Source organism: Nicotiana tomentosiformis, chromosome 8, assembly GCF_000390325.3.
Source record: "Nicotiana tomentosiformis chromosome 8, ASM39032v3, whole genome shotgun sequence".
Lineage (NCBI taxonomy): Eukaryota > Viridiplantae > Streptophyta > Magnoliopsida > Solanales > Solanaceae > Nicotiana > Nicotiana tomentosiformis.
In genome coordinates, this window is record NC_090819.1 from 108,872,256 (window position 1) to 108,888,565 (window position 16,310).

Sequence of the window (16,310 nt, forward strand, 5' to 3'; positions counted from 1 at the left end):
CTAAGACTTTAATCCAATAAAATTTGTACATATAAGCCCGAGTACGTACTCGTCACCTCGCATACACGGCTTTTCACATTTCACAAATGGAACATAAGATTCGATATCTAAGGGGTAATTCCCCCACTCGAGGTTAAGTAAGACACTTACCTTGTTAGGCTGATATTCCAAAATAGCCTTCTTGCTTGAATTGACCTCCGGACAGCTCAAATCTATCCAAATTAATTGTACAACTTCATTAAAATTCATCGGAAATAATTTCGGATAATACATCGATTTAAAATTTTATTCCAAAAAGTTAACAAAAGTCAACGCGGGACTCGCCTCTCGGAACCCGACATAATTTTCATGAAATCCGAACACCCATTCCGATACGAGTTCAACCATACCAATTTTATCGAATTCCAATTACAACTCGACCTCCAAATCTTAAATTTTTGTTTTTGGAAGATTTTACAAAAATCTTGATTTTCCTCCATTTAAATCCGAATTAAATGATGGATTCAAAGGTACAATCATGGGAATTAATCAAAACCGGATAAGAATCACTTACCCCAAACACCCACGCAAGAATCTCTCCAAAAATCGCCATCTACCGAGCTCTAACTTTGATTCTGTGTTATGAACTCAAAACCCCCATTTTGGGACTTTTAATTCTGCCCAGATAGGCCTTCTACGCGTTCGCGACCATTGCTTTGCGTTCGCGAATCACAAACTTGATTGCCAGCATTACCTTCACGAACGTGACACTGGCTTCGCGAACGCGAAGCTTTTCCAATCTCACCCTTCACGAACGCAACACTGGCTTCGCGAACGCAAAGCTTTACCAGCTCAGACCTTTGAGAATGCGATCCAATCTTCACAAACGCGAGACCTCACTCGCGAGCGCAAAGGGAAAATCTTGCTTGCCTCAAATTCCCCTTCGCGAATGCGAAGAAGGAAACTAGAAGAATGCAGCAGCAAATATCAACAATCTCACCAAGGCCAAAAATGATCTGTTAACCCCCCCGGAACTCACCCGAGCCCCCCGGGACCTCAACCAAACATACCATCAAGTCACATAACATCATACGAACTTAGTCGAACCCTCAAATCACCTCAAACAATGCTAAAACCACGAATCATACCCCAATTCAAGCCTAATGAAATTTGAAATTTCAAGTTTCCACAAACGACGCCGGGACCTATCAAATCAATCCGGAATGACTTAAAATTTTGCACACAAGTCATAAATGACATAACGAAGCTATTCAAATTTATAGAATCGGATTCCGACTCCGATATCAAAAAATCAACCCCCCGGTCAAACTTCCCAAAAAATCATCTTTCGCCATTTCAAGCCAAATTCCTCTACAGACCTCCGAATAATTTTCCGGACACGCTCCTAAGTCTATAATCACCATACTGAGCTATTGACATTATCAAAATTCCATTCTGGAGTCGTTTGCTCAAAAGTCAACTCTCCGGTCAACTATTTCCATTTAAGTTTCTAAATAAGGATTGTTCTTTTCCTTAAATTCTGAATATTCAGTAAATCAACCTCGACCACACCCGCGGGTCATAATACATATTGCGAAACTACTCGAGACCTTAAGTCACTGAACGGGGTGTTAATTCCTAAAACGACAAGTTGGGTCGTTATATTCTCCACCTCATGCTAAGAATTAATCTGAGGTTACCAAATCGATGATTTTTATTTTTACACATACTCACGGTTGATCCCACGTTACCGCATTTGAGATAAGCTCGACAACACCATCTCATTTGAGATTATTTCTTTTATCCATATTTGTAGACTTTAAGATCAATTTCTTACACTCCAACATTATCAAAATGCCTGATTTTTCACAACGCACGGTATTAGTCCCAACTGGCTATAGAAACTCGTGCCTACGCACACATCAACTTTCTTGATAGTGTTGAAGTACTTCAAAATATTTCTGGGGTGTTACATTCTTTCCCGCTTAGGATCTTTCGCCCTCAAATACATAACACAATTTATCTCTTCTTTCGCACATATCAATCTCCCAAATTTATCTAACTCCCAAAATTTTTAGAAATTTCGGCAGAGTCTCCCATGTAATTGGGCCTAACCACCTGCCAGAGTAACACCAAAACAATTCCTAACAACACATCCACAACCCAACAAAACACCACAATGTATATATCAATAACACTAATCTCAGCATTACAAGCACTGCATTATCACAATGATATCAGGACATGAAGTACATCATATGTATGTTCATCACCACATCTCTGGTCTTAAAAGCCGTTCATAATTAATTCCTACATCATCAATTAATCTCATATTAACCACTACCTCATTTCGTATTTTCACAACATTGACAACAGAATGTGAGGCATGAAGACCTCATGAGTACTTACTCGAATTAATGAGTCACATTTAACGCCACCTGGGCACTCATCTCATGGGCTAAAACTCAATGTTTACAACACGAAAATGGCTGAATATACACAGAAAATATACAAGAATTATCAAATAAGCCTAACATGCATGACTCCCTATTAACATTATTGTACAAATTAAATTTTACACAGGGAGAATTTTAAACTCATAAATATTTTACCACAAGGACCTCGTCCTTATATAACTTCCACCTCCACTTGTATCCCGGTTTAAATATTTCACATCATATAAAAATGTGAGGATCTCGTCCTCAACTCCGAATCACAAGTATTTTGCACATTGTGCAAAGTGAAACTTCAATTTCTTTTCTTTCTTATTTTCAATTTATTTCATAAACAGTTTTCACAACACATAATAAACCCTCATACCGGTAGGGCATATAATTCATGAAAATTGGAATCACTTATTCCGAAACACATTAAACCCACTGTAATGAATAATAAAAAGTACTTTTGGACTTATAGCCCTCAATGGTGCACAAAAATAAAAATGACAGACACGGGCTCACATCTTCAAATCTCTCAATAGGGATAAACATATAAGTGGGTCACAAAATTATGAAGCTCACCCATAAGCAGGGCATAATAGGTGGACTCACCTCAATATTCAGGTCCGAAACAAACTAAGGGAAAATATTCTTTTATAACAAATCGGGATCGTACCTGTAACGACACCATATGGTGTATCGGCCTCAGCTAAATCATAGCGATTATATCAACGGATCGGGCCTCCACCTCTTAGGCGCCCACTACCCGCTTGTCCTCCACCTCTAAATGACTGTGTACGTGGAGTATTAACTGGAATAAAGCTTATAGCTGGAGTGCTATGATGAAATCCACCCCTCCCAAGTTTGGTACAATCTCTCATGATGTGCATAGTATCACCACACTCATAACAACCCCTCTGAGGTCGCGGTTGCTTGAACTGAGTCTGTGCCGGATAACTGAAATAATCATTATAGGAATCTCGTGCTAGTGGTGCATTGTAAGAACTTACTGGAGCAGTCCGGGTAATCTGATGTATCGATTGATCTGGCCGACTGCTCGAGCCTCCACTATAATGGGTCCCAGCTGAAGAGTAAAATCCACTGAACCCTCCAGATCTTCGAGACCTTTTGGCCTCCTAAGACTCCCTTTCCCCGCCTAAAACACCCCCAATCTTCCTCGCAATCTCCACTACTTGTTGAAATGGAGTATCAGTTTGTAATTCTTGAGCCATGCTTATTTTAATATCATAATCGAGCCCCTCAATGAATCTGCGGACCCGTTCTCTAACTGTAGAAACCAAGATAGGTGCATGACGAGCTAACTCACTGAACCTGATAGCATATTCTGACATTGTCATAGTGCCATGAAGCAACCGTTCGAACTTTGTGTGCCATGCATGTCTGAGAGTCTGGGGAACAAACTCTTTCAAGAACATTGCCGAAAATTGAGCCTAAGTTGGTGGTGTTGCATCGTATGGTCTACTTTCTTTATAGATTTGCCACCACCGATACGCTGCGCCTGATAGTTGAAATATAGTAAAGGTAACTCCGCTTGCTTCCACAATACGCATGGTGCGGAGAATACGGTGATAATTTTCTAAAAATCCTTGGGCATCCTATGTAGCTGTGCCACTGAAGGTAGGTGGACTATACCTCTTAAACCTCTCAAGTCTCTTTTGTTCTTTTTCTGATGCCTCTGGCCTGACCTCAGGCCGAACCGAAATAACAGGTTGTACCTGTATTGCACCCGGAACCTGACTAACGTGAACCTGCTGCTCTGGAGTTGTGGTAGGAGTCTGAGCTACTCCCCCAATTTGCGAAATATTTGGTGCAACAGAGATCAATCCCACCTGAGTTAATGTATCAAACATACTCAGGAACTGTGCTAAAGTCTCCTGAAGTCCGAGAGTAACAACAGGTGCTTCTGGTACCTGTCCCCCAACTGTAGCTACTGGTGGCTCCTCCACTGTTGTGCTAAAAGGTGCTCTAGTCACGGCACGTGCCCTTCCTCGACCTCTGCCTCGGCCTCTACCTCGGCCCTAGCCTATTGCAGCCCTAGCAGTATGTACGGATACCTGCTCAGCTAACCCGGTAGTATATGTCCTCACCATCTATGATAGAATAGAGATACAAAGGCTCAAATTCCACAATCAACAAATTCGCACGACATGATTGAAAGAAGTGGAAATTTCCTAATAGTTCTGTAGCCTCTCGAAGATAAGTACAGACGTCTCTGTACCGATCCGTAAGACTTTACTAGACTCGTTCGTGACTCGTAGAACCTATGAACCTAGAGCTCTGATATAACTTATCACGACCCAAAATCCCACCACATGTGTCAGGATGGAACCTAGTCTCTAAGACTAGGTAAGCCGATTTCAATTACATTTTGAAGCCATTTTTTTTTAATTAAATAAGTAATCAAAACTAACAACGGAACAAATATGAATATATAACCTTCCTAGACTGGTAGTACTGAGTCACAAACTCTAACTGAATATATGGAATGATCACAAGGACCGAATATATAATAATGTTTGATTAAAAATTAACAGTATAATGAAATAAAAAGATTCCAAGGGACTGCGACGACCCAAGCAGCTCTACCTTGAATCCTTACGATCCCGCTTTAGCTCTGCTCAAGTCCAATATCTCCAATACCTAGCTCTGCACAAAAATGTGCAGAAGTGTAGTATGAGTACACCACGGTCGGTACCTAGTAAGTATCAAGACTAACCTCAGTGGAGTAGAGACGAGGTACAATCAAGAAACTCGTTAGTCTAATAGCCTGTGTAATATAATATACAAAATAGTAGGAAACATATAACAATGAGGGTGACATAAACAACTAGTGATATGCACAACAAGACAACAAGAACACCATTAATACCGCTCAATAATTAATAAATACAATTACACCCAATTAAATCAAGTTCTTCAAATAAATATCTTTCACATATAATTTCTTCCATATAACTCTTTTCCAAATATAATTTTCTCAAATAAATATCTTTTAAATACAATTCCTTCAAATACTACTTTTTATATAAAAATCCTTCCAAATAAATATTTTGAATATAATTCTATCAATTAAAAGTCACAATGTGACACCTCATTTCATAATCATAAAAATATGGGTCTCAGCCCTTTTCATATTTTCATGGCACTTCGTGCCCATAATTAAATCATCATATTTTTCCGGCACCTCGTGCCCATTTTTCATATCACATCTGCACGAACAATTCACATGCCAAATATCATTATCATTTACTCACGGCACCTCGTGCCCACATTTTATTTTATAATCCGCCTGGCAATAGCCACATGCTTCCAAATTTAAACATAAATTAGATTATTATCAATTTACTAACAACAAGACGAATTGCACAAGGTATAAAAATAAACACAAGAAAATAACAACATCACATGAAGATCACCAACACCACAACTCCACATCATCACTTATCGTCCCTGACAATAGCCACTCTTATCGCTCCTATTGCCATCCTTATCTCTCCTATAGCCACCCTTATCCCTCCACCCTGACAATATCAATAGCCACCCTTATCGCTCCTATAGCCACCATTATCGCTCCGCCAAGACAATATTCCAACAAACACAATAACAGTGAAATGCCACTCTTATACCCACATAATATCAACGGTGAAATGCCACCCTTATCTCCTCAAAATAATAGCTCACACAACACAACAATTTACACGGAAAATTATCACGGCAATATAACAAAATCAATTCATATCACAATTTGCCCAATAGCCACAACCAAAATTTCAAAGATACAACCAAATTAATTAATTTCATAACAAATAGTCGAAGACTCCATACAATGTGTATAACACCCCAAAAATAATCAACAGAGATAGAAATTACTCAACATAAAGCAAAACCTTCATTAATCCAAATTTAGATAATTATATTAACACTTCTTTTTAAACTTGCTTAATTAATTATTTGCATAGGGAAAATTCATATTGAAATTAAATTCCAAGAAATATCAAACCAACAATACTCACAAAATTACATAAATTTTCAAGTAACAATCACATCAAATTGTCATATAAAAACAAATTCCACAACAAGAATTTAGGCATGGAAAACAGATGATTTAATAAATGCCAACAATTATCCAATTTACTACACAATAATGCCTAAGACTTTAATCCAATAAAATTTGCACATATAAGCCCGAGTACGTACTCGTCACCTCGCGTACACGGTTTTTCACATTTCACAGATGACACATAAGACTCGATAGCTAAGGGGTAATTCCCCTACTCGAAGTTAAGCAAGACACTTACCTTTTTGAAGTTAGGTCGATATTCCAAAATAGTCTTCTTTCTTGAATTGACCTCCGGACAACTCAAATCTATCCAAATTAATTGAACAACTTCATTAATTCTTCGAAAATAATTCCGGATAATAATACGTTGACTTAAAGTTTTATTCCAAAAAGTTAATAAAAGTCAACGCGAGGCTCGCCTCTCGGAACCCAACATAATTTTCATGAAATTCGAACACCCATTCCGATACGATTTCAACCATATCAATTTTATCGAATTCCAATAACAACTCGACCTCCAAATCTTAAATTTTCGTTTTTGGAAGATTTTACAAAAATCTTGATTTTCCTCCATTTAAATCCGAATTAAATGATAGATTCAAAGGCATAATCATGAAAATTAATCAAAACTGGATAAGAATCACTTACCCTAAACACCCATGCAAGAATCTCTCCAAAAATCTCTTTCTACCGAGCTCCAACTTTGATTTTGTGTTATGAACTCAAAACTCCCATTTTGGGACTTTTAATTCTGCCCAGATAGGCCTTCTTCGCGTTCGCGAAGCACAAACTTAACTGCCAGCATTAACCCTTCGCGAACGCGACACTGCTTCACGAATGCGAAACTTTACCAATCTCACCCTTCGCGAATGCGATGCTGGCTTCGCGAACGCGATGCTTTACCAGCTCTGACCTTCGCGAACGCGAGTTAATATTCGCGAATGCGAAGCTTTAAAACCAGCTCTTCTTCGCGAACGCGAGAACTCACTCGCGAACGCGAAGGGAAATTCTTGCCTGCCTCAAATTCCCCTTCGCGAACGCGAGGTCCCACTCACGAACGCGAAGAAGAAAACCAGAAGAATGCAACAGTAGATATCAGCAATCTCACCAAGGCCAAAAATGATCTGTTAACCCTCCCGGAACTCACCTGAGTCCCCCGGGACCTCAACCAAACATACCATCAAGTCCCATAACATCATAAGAACTTAGTCGAACCCTCAAATCACTGAAACAATGCTAAAACCACGAATCAAACCCCAATTCAAGCCTAATGAACTTTGAAATTTTAAGTTTTCACAAACGACGTCGCGACCTATCAAATTAATCCGGAATGACTTCAAATTTTGCACACAAGTCATAAATGACATAACGAAGCTATTCAAATTTCCAGAATCGGATTCCGACCCCGATATCAAAAAGTCAACCCCCGGTCAAACTTTCCAAAAATTCATCTTTCGCCATTTCAAGCCAAATTCCTCTACAGACCTCCGAATAATTTTTTGAACACGCTCCTTAGTTGATAATCACCATACTGAGCTATTGACATTATCAAAATTCCATTCCGGAGTCATTAGCTCAAAAGCCAACTCTCCGGTCAACTATTTCTATTTAAGCTTATAAATAAGGATTGTTCTTTTCCTTAAAGTCCGAATATTCAGTAAATCAAACTCGACCACACCCGCGGGTCATAATACATATTACGAAATTACTCGAGACCTTAAGTCACTGAACGGGGCATTAATTCCTAAAATGAGAAGTCAGGTCGTTACATATAAAAGAAAATTAAAGAGAGATTATGATAGATTGATATTGATTTTGTAAGAAAATAAAAGAATAAGGGGGTATTTATAGTTGAAAATAGAGAAAAAATGTAATTATAAAGTGTTTGGGGTTAAAACTAAGTTTGTGGGGTTATATGGATATTTTTTAAATACCCAACAACTATTTTTTAAATCCCAACAACTCTTTTTTAAATAATCAAACGGCTAGTTTGTTTTAAAAAAATATCTGTTGGGCTCGCCAAGGGACCGGTCCTGTTCGGTCCTGGTCCCTTGGCAGGCCAAACGGGCCCAGTCCTAACGGTTCCTAGGAAAGAACCGGCCTACGAGACCGGACCAAGCCCACCTCTAGCGATCCTACCAGTCCCGACACACTTATCCCACTTAGCCCATGGGCCCGGACCTACCCACTTGCCACCCTTAAATACATACTAATTTTTGTTCATACAAGTTACATGCTATCTTTTACAAACTTCATAAATCCTTTAAGGTTCAGAGGAAGTTCCGTTGGTGGTGGCGAAAAAGTAGCTTGGTCATCGCCACTTCCATTGTCGGGCGAAGCACCATCCTCAACAAGTTCGGCTAGCATTTCTTCATAAGCTTCGTCTTCCTCTAGTTGTGATTCAGCAGGTCCAATTTTTTTTTCCGAACGGATCCAATCTATGAAAAGTACAAATTTTTCCAAGCTCTCCCTCATAGAGGCTCTATAATCACCGATTTGAAGTCTTGCTTGAGTGAAAGCGCTCTCTGATGCTACTGTTGAAGCTTGAATACATCATCCACAATTAAATGGTAAATATGACAAATATATCTAACATGAAAAATGTTACTAAATGCAGGATTTAGCGTAGTGGTAAGCAAGTATATAACATTTGTATTATTAGTGGCATTATCCATTGAAACCGATATTATTTTATCACTAATGCAAAAATATCTACAAATATCCGTAATTGTGCTAGCAATAAACTCCCTTGTGTGACGTGAAGCAATTATTCTATAAGCAATTATGCGCTTTTACATTATCCAATCCTCATTAATCCAATGACATGTAACAATAAGTTAATCACAGTCGTTGTTACTTCTACCAATATCAGTTGTAATAGCAACACGATAATTTATATGAGTAAATAAATAACAGAAATATTATTCATATTCATGCTTATATTTATAAATATCGCTTTTTACGATTGTGCGAGGAAAACCTTTATAAGTATGATTTAAAAAGTTTCTAATATAATGCTTTGCGGGGTCAAAAGGAAAACTATATGGTAAGCACATAACATTTACCATTTTTGCCAATTTTTTCCGTTCTTTTTTTGGATCATTGTTGATACTCAATTTTGCCCTCATATATTTTTCAAATAATATATATACTTTCAAAATATCATTTTGCATTATTATTTAATTTACAAGATTTACACAAGCACTTCTTATAATTTTCCATAATTGTAGAGCTTTTAAATTAATTTTCTCGCATTAATTTACATAAACAAATTCAGTAATTACCCTTATTTGTGATGACCTAATCACTTAAAATTATTATTTGCATCCCTAATACATTTTTTAAATATTTTCACTTCATTTTTATATAATTACAATTGTATTTTTAGGCTATTCGCATAAATTTACAATAATAGCCTATATTTTGCATTCTTATTGTAATTGATATTTCATTTAGGGTCAAAATAATATTTTATATTTTTTTAGTCTTCTATTATTGTTTAAAGTATTAATTTGAATAATTAGCATTTTTATATATTTATTTAGTTATTTTATTAAATTATTTCCCTTTTAATTTCTATTTAAAAGAGCTGGCCCAATTTTTTAACTAATGTTCGGACCAAAAGGCCCAATACCCTAACCCAATAACCCCTAGCCTAACACCAGCAACCCACCATCCATACCCATTTAATTAACCCACCCCAATCCCTCTTTAAAATCCTGGCCGTTGATCTCTAAGATCAACGACCCACAATCAACCTACCCTTTTAAATTACCCAACCTCAAACCCTAATCCCATTTAACATTAACTTGTCGCCCTGAAACCCTCTCCCTTCTCTGAAGAACCCTAATCGCCACCTTCCTAAAACTCTCCGAATCCATCTCAAACATGGACTCTTTCCACGATCTGCTTACCTTATTTGTATTATCTCGTTACCATTCACCCGTTCGTGGTGTTACTTAGTACTTGCCCGATTTTGGCAAGTACTACCTCTCCGAATCAAGTGTAATCATCATCAACCTATAAGATTCAGACAAATATCCGTCTGTATACACTCTCAACAGGATCATGTAGGTTCGATTCACCGGGATTCTTGGCTAATTTTTGACCATTTGCCAACTAGGGTTTGTCCGATTTTATTTTACCTATTTCTAATCGGAATAGGCTATGCATGTGACTTTCCTTGTTCCTACTTAAATTTGACTGATTTTCTTTCTCTATTTGTGTTTAATTGATTGTTTTCCATATTTGTTCTTCCAAATTCTGTCACTATATAAACCCCTCCAAACATAGGGAAACAATCAATTAAACATACCATCAAGTCCCATAACATCATACGAACTTAGTCGAACCCTCAAATCACCGCAAACAATGCTAAAACTATGAATCATACCCCAATTCAAGCCTAATGAACTTTGAAATTTCAAGTTTCCACAAACGACGTCGGGACCTATCAAATCAATCCGGAATGGCTTCAAATTTTGCACAAAAGTCATAAATGACATAACGAAGCTATTCAAAATTTCATAATCGGATTCCGACCCCGATATCAAAAAGTCAACCCCCGGTCAAACTTTCCAAAAATTCATCTTTCACCATTTCAAGCCAAATTCCTCTACAGACCTCCGAATAATTTTCTAGACATGCTCCTAAGTCCATAATCACCATACTGAGCTATTGATATTATCAAAATTTCATTCCGGAGTCATTTGCTCAAAATCCAACTCTCCGGTCAACTATTACCATTTAAGCTTATAAATAAGGATGGTTCTTTTTCTTAAATTCCGAATCTTCAGTAAATCAAACTCGACCACACCCGCGGGTCATAATACATATTGCAAAACTATTCGAGACCTTAAGCCACTGAATGGGGCGTTAATTCCTAAAATGACAAGTCGGGTCGTTACATATAGAAGAAAATTAAAGAGAGATTGTGATAGATTGATATTGATTTTGTAAGAAAATAAAAGAATAAGGAGGTATTTATAGTTGAAAATAGAAAAAAAGTGTAATTATAAAATATTTGGGGTCAAAACTAAGTTGGTGGGGTTAAATGGATATTTTTTAAATAGCCAACAATTATTTTTTAAATCCCAACAACTCTTTTTTTAAATAGTCAAACAGCTAGTTTGTTTTAAAAATATGTCTGTTGGGCCCGCCAAGGGACCGGTCCGGTTCGGTCCCGGTCCCTTGGCCGGCCAAACGGGCCTGGTCCTAACGGTTCCTAGGAAAGAATCAGCCCACGAGACCAGCCCAATCCCACCTCTAGCGATCCTACCAGTCCCGACACACTTAGACCACTTAGCCCACGGGCCCGGGCCGGTCCCGGACCTACCCACTTGTCACCCTTAAATATATACTAATTTTTGTTCATACAAGTTACATGCTATATTTTACAAACTTCATAAATACTTTAAGGTTGGGAGGAAGTTCCGTTGGTGGTGGAGAAAATGTAGCTTGGTCATCGCCGCTTCCATTGTCGGGCGAAGTAGCATCCTCAACAAGTTCGGCTAGCACTTCTTCGTAAGGTTCATCTTCCTCTGGTTGTGATTCAGTAAGTCCAAATTTTTGTTTTCCGAACGGATCCAATCTCTGAAAAGTACAAACTTTTCCAAGCTCTCCCTGTGGAAGTTCATTCTTTACTATTCTTCGCTTAGCTGGTGAGTTACTAGACTTTGTAATTTCATTTCTATGTATCTATGATTTGCATATATTTTCACTCCTGAAGTTTGTCAGTTTAATATGTTTTTTCTAGGCTGTTTTGTGTGCAATTCTGTTTGCTTTCTTCAAATTTTTAGGTCTCTTTAACTTTTAGATTCAAGCATGCCTAAACCTGGTTCTATTAAGTAGATATTTTTCAAATCTGACTAGTCCATATGTTAAGAATTACTACTGTTTGGGACCTTTACACTTGTTAGCATCTCTTGGTGTTTAATTTTGCCTTAGGCCATCAATCTTGTTATTCGAATATGCTTTGCCTACATAATGTGTGCTCTCTTTCGTTAGCTAGTCAATTGTATTCAAAACATGAATGTTTACATTCACTACATGGCACAAGTATATTTTCCTATCCTATTCTGAATTTCTGTGGTGATAGATTGCCTATATAGCATATTTTGATCCTGTTCTCTATCAGTATGCCCTTTAGCATGTTTTAACTCCCTGATTCACCAGTAGTTGTAATCTGCTTTTATCATATCTAAATGTTGTTTTGCTGCCAAATTAGTATGACTATTTCATAACATTGGGACCTACACTTAGCATAATTTGGACCTTTTCCTTGATTATGAATCTGTGTATGCTACCTTCACCAATCTTGCAAACTTGTTATGCTAATGTACGACTATTTATGCACTAGGTGTCAAACTTATTTTTTTTAAATCTTTGCTAAGTCTGTTTGAAAGCCCTAAGGCCTGTTTGATAATCTGCTCTATGTGCTCAACTTGACTATGTTTGTATCCTCCCAGCTTTGTCTCTCAATCTTGGTTTACTATCCTTCACTCGTCATTTGGGCTCTCTTGAGTTCTTATTATTAACCGGATGAAAGCCAGGGCTATCTAGGTTCTATTATTCACCTCCCTAGTGTGAGCACTGATCGGGGTCCAATTGAGACCCTTGTAAACTCTGACACACTAGGGCTTGGTCCTTAGTCATTCCCTAAATCTCTAACTACTCCTATTCATCCTATCCCGTCTTGTTATTTGCTGTGTACCTGAATTGGCTGATTTAAATGGTGCAACACTTGGTTCTATGATTGAATAAATTGACTTTGGGATCCTTTATGAATTATGGTGTTGTGTGTTGGATATGGCACATATTAGAGGTCTGGGTACGTTGTGTGAGAGTTGTTGAAGGCCTAGACAATACTGGGTATTTCATGTTGAGCCTACTGTTGGCCTATTGTCACTGTTGTGTAACATTTATATTTTTTACTCACTATTGGGCCTGTAATAACTTTTGTATAAACAATTGGGGTGTTAGTAAAATGGGGAAATGGGTAGAATTTAATATTTACATGCAAAATGGGTAGATAACATGCCTATAGGACTTGGTAATTTATTTTCTATGTGTTGTTCGATTACATGTATACTGTAGAAATCACAACATTAGAAGAAGCGCGCACACACACTGTCTGCTCGCAAACCCCAAATGCTGCAGCTATATTTATTATTATGTGTTATTAGAGAACCTGCCTATAGGAATTAGTTTCTCATCGATGTTTCTGTAAATCCTCATCGCCTAGTAGAAATCATGCCTATAGGATTGCAATTATGCTACTTGGCGTTGTTCACCTAGAAATTATGCCTATAGGATTAAGATATGACGATAAAATAGGCTTTAAAGTGTTGTGCGTTAGAGATCCTGCCTATAGGAAATAACTGCTCGTTAATTGGTTAATACTAGACTACTCAAACACTGTTTCCTGAGCGTCACTGTTAGGAAAACCTGGATAATTTTGTGACTTTTCCCAGCAGATTTTGTTATACTCAACTGCATAGATCACCTAGGCATAACACATATAGGATTGGTAACTTAAAACCTTCAATAATCAGCTTGTAATACCTGAATAATTATGTCTATAAGCAACGTCTTGCATCTGAAATTGCCCGCATACTTTGACTCAAAAATCGCCTAGAAAGCATGTCTATAGGTTTAAGATTCTGGATTCTGCAGCTTCCTAATTGACATCTGTGTTTGCGTGCATTCGCTGCTTAAGCGTGGAGGTCAATGTAAACCCTCAATTGCTTTTATATGAAGTCTTTATATGTTTTGTTTGTCGCCTTGTTTTGCATTTTTGAGCAGCCTAGATAAGGTCTAGAACCATCCAAATAGAGGTCCAAAACCTCCTGGACCATAGGTATGGAATGGGTAGTGTACGCGTAGGGCACGTCTTAGAATTGAATTAGAGCGCTCTTAGGTAAACAACTTTAACATAGTAATCAGGTAGCAGGAGATGATAGTCTGTGCCCGCTGAATAATATGAGTAACACCCTATCTTAAGGGAGTTACGAAATATTATTTATATTGCACGGGGTGATCCTTTAGGCTAAAAAACTTAGGACCCCCCCTGCTTCCATTTACTTTCTTTTCTATTAGAATGAAAAAAATAGTTGTACCTCCCTATTCAAGATCTCTTTGTAATAAAATTCCTAAATTTTGTACTCTCTTTGCTTACTTGATCACATAGACTAATCCATATAATTTAAGTTTGGTCAGGACCCACAGTTGTGGACCTCGAGGAGTGCATAACACCTTCTCTTTGAGGTAACTTGAGCCCTTATCCGATCTTTGGTGGATTTGACCAGTTAAACCGGAGTCATTTGCAAATAGGTTCCCTAGCGCACCTTAAAAATCGTTAGGTGGCGACTCTCTTCTTTTAATACTTCCTTAAAAGAGTTGTCACATGTCGAAACCCGATTTTGCGATAAAAATGGGTGCGACAGCATGGTGACTCTGCTGGGGACTTACATTTAGGCTCTTACCATTATGAACTTTGCTTATGTGGATTAGTTTACTTTGTTATAAAACGTACATTCCTTTTCCATCTTTATTTGTTAAATTTTGTTGTTACATGCACATCCCTTTCCCGTTCACCTTTACTTGTTTAAACCCGTTATAACATGCACATCCCTTCTATTCTCCACCTTTATTTGTTTAAATTTGTTATAACATGCATATCATTTTCCCTATTCGCCTTTAGTTGCTCTAACTGCTCTTTACTAGCTATATCATGCCTCTTTTGTCCCTTCTCCCTTGTTTGCTTTATTACATTCTCGCATATATTCCACGGACTAACTTCTTCCTTTGTCCTTCTTTTATGTTTTTCATGTTTTACCTTAATACTGTATTTACCGCTTTTTACATATTTATCATGCAAATACTTGGCAATGTGTTATTATCTCTGCATAAAGCATGCTCCACAGCATACTCCACCTATGCCAATTATCGACATAGCGGTGCTTGATGAGTGTTCGCGCTCTTCCAAAATTACCCTTTTAAATTAGAAAGGTTTATTTGCGGTAGACTAGTCGATCAGCGGTGCAGTCGACGGTCCCGTTCCTTTCCCTCTCAAATTGTCCACTTGGGAGTACCAGTCTAGGTCATTCTAGAAACCTCACTCCAACATTAAATGTACATGCATCATGTTAAACCTAGTACGGGTTAGAACGTTGCTAACGTAATAGCCCGTTAAGATAAGCCTTGTCCAAAGTCCGACGGGATTTCCACAATCCCAATGGACATCGTCACGTTATGTGCATTTACTTGGAGCAAATAAGCCAATATGTGGATCATTGGTGTGTAAATAGTCGAATATGGAGGGGGAAAGGGCTAACTCTATTTGTTTGCAAAAACTGAAGCACGAAGTCCCCAGGTTCGGCATGGTCCAAAACATCCCACCTCTGCTACTTGATTGGTGGAAAAATCTCGCGCCTAGTGACAAGAATCATGTGAGAAAAAACTCGCGCCTAGCGACAAGAATCATGTGAGAAGGGTCCTTGGTAATTTGCCGTCCTTGTTAGACATTCGACCGAATAGAGCATTGATTGAGGCCACTACTATATTTTGGGATGAGAAAAGGGCCGTCTTCCGCTTTGGTAACATAGAAATGACTCTTCTCTTAGAGGAAATAGGAGGTTTCGCTAAGCTTCTGTGGGATAGTCCAGGGTTATTAGTGCCAGAGAATTGCACCCTTCACGGTTTTATGAAAATGCTGGGTTTCAAGAAAAATAATCAGTTGCTTTATTTGAAGAAGTCATATATCCCATTTGAATTCCTTTATGAGCGTTACGGGTAGAACAAGTCATATCGCC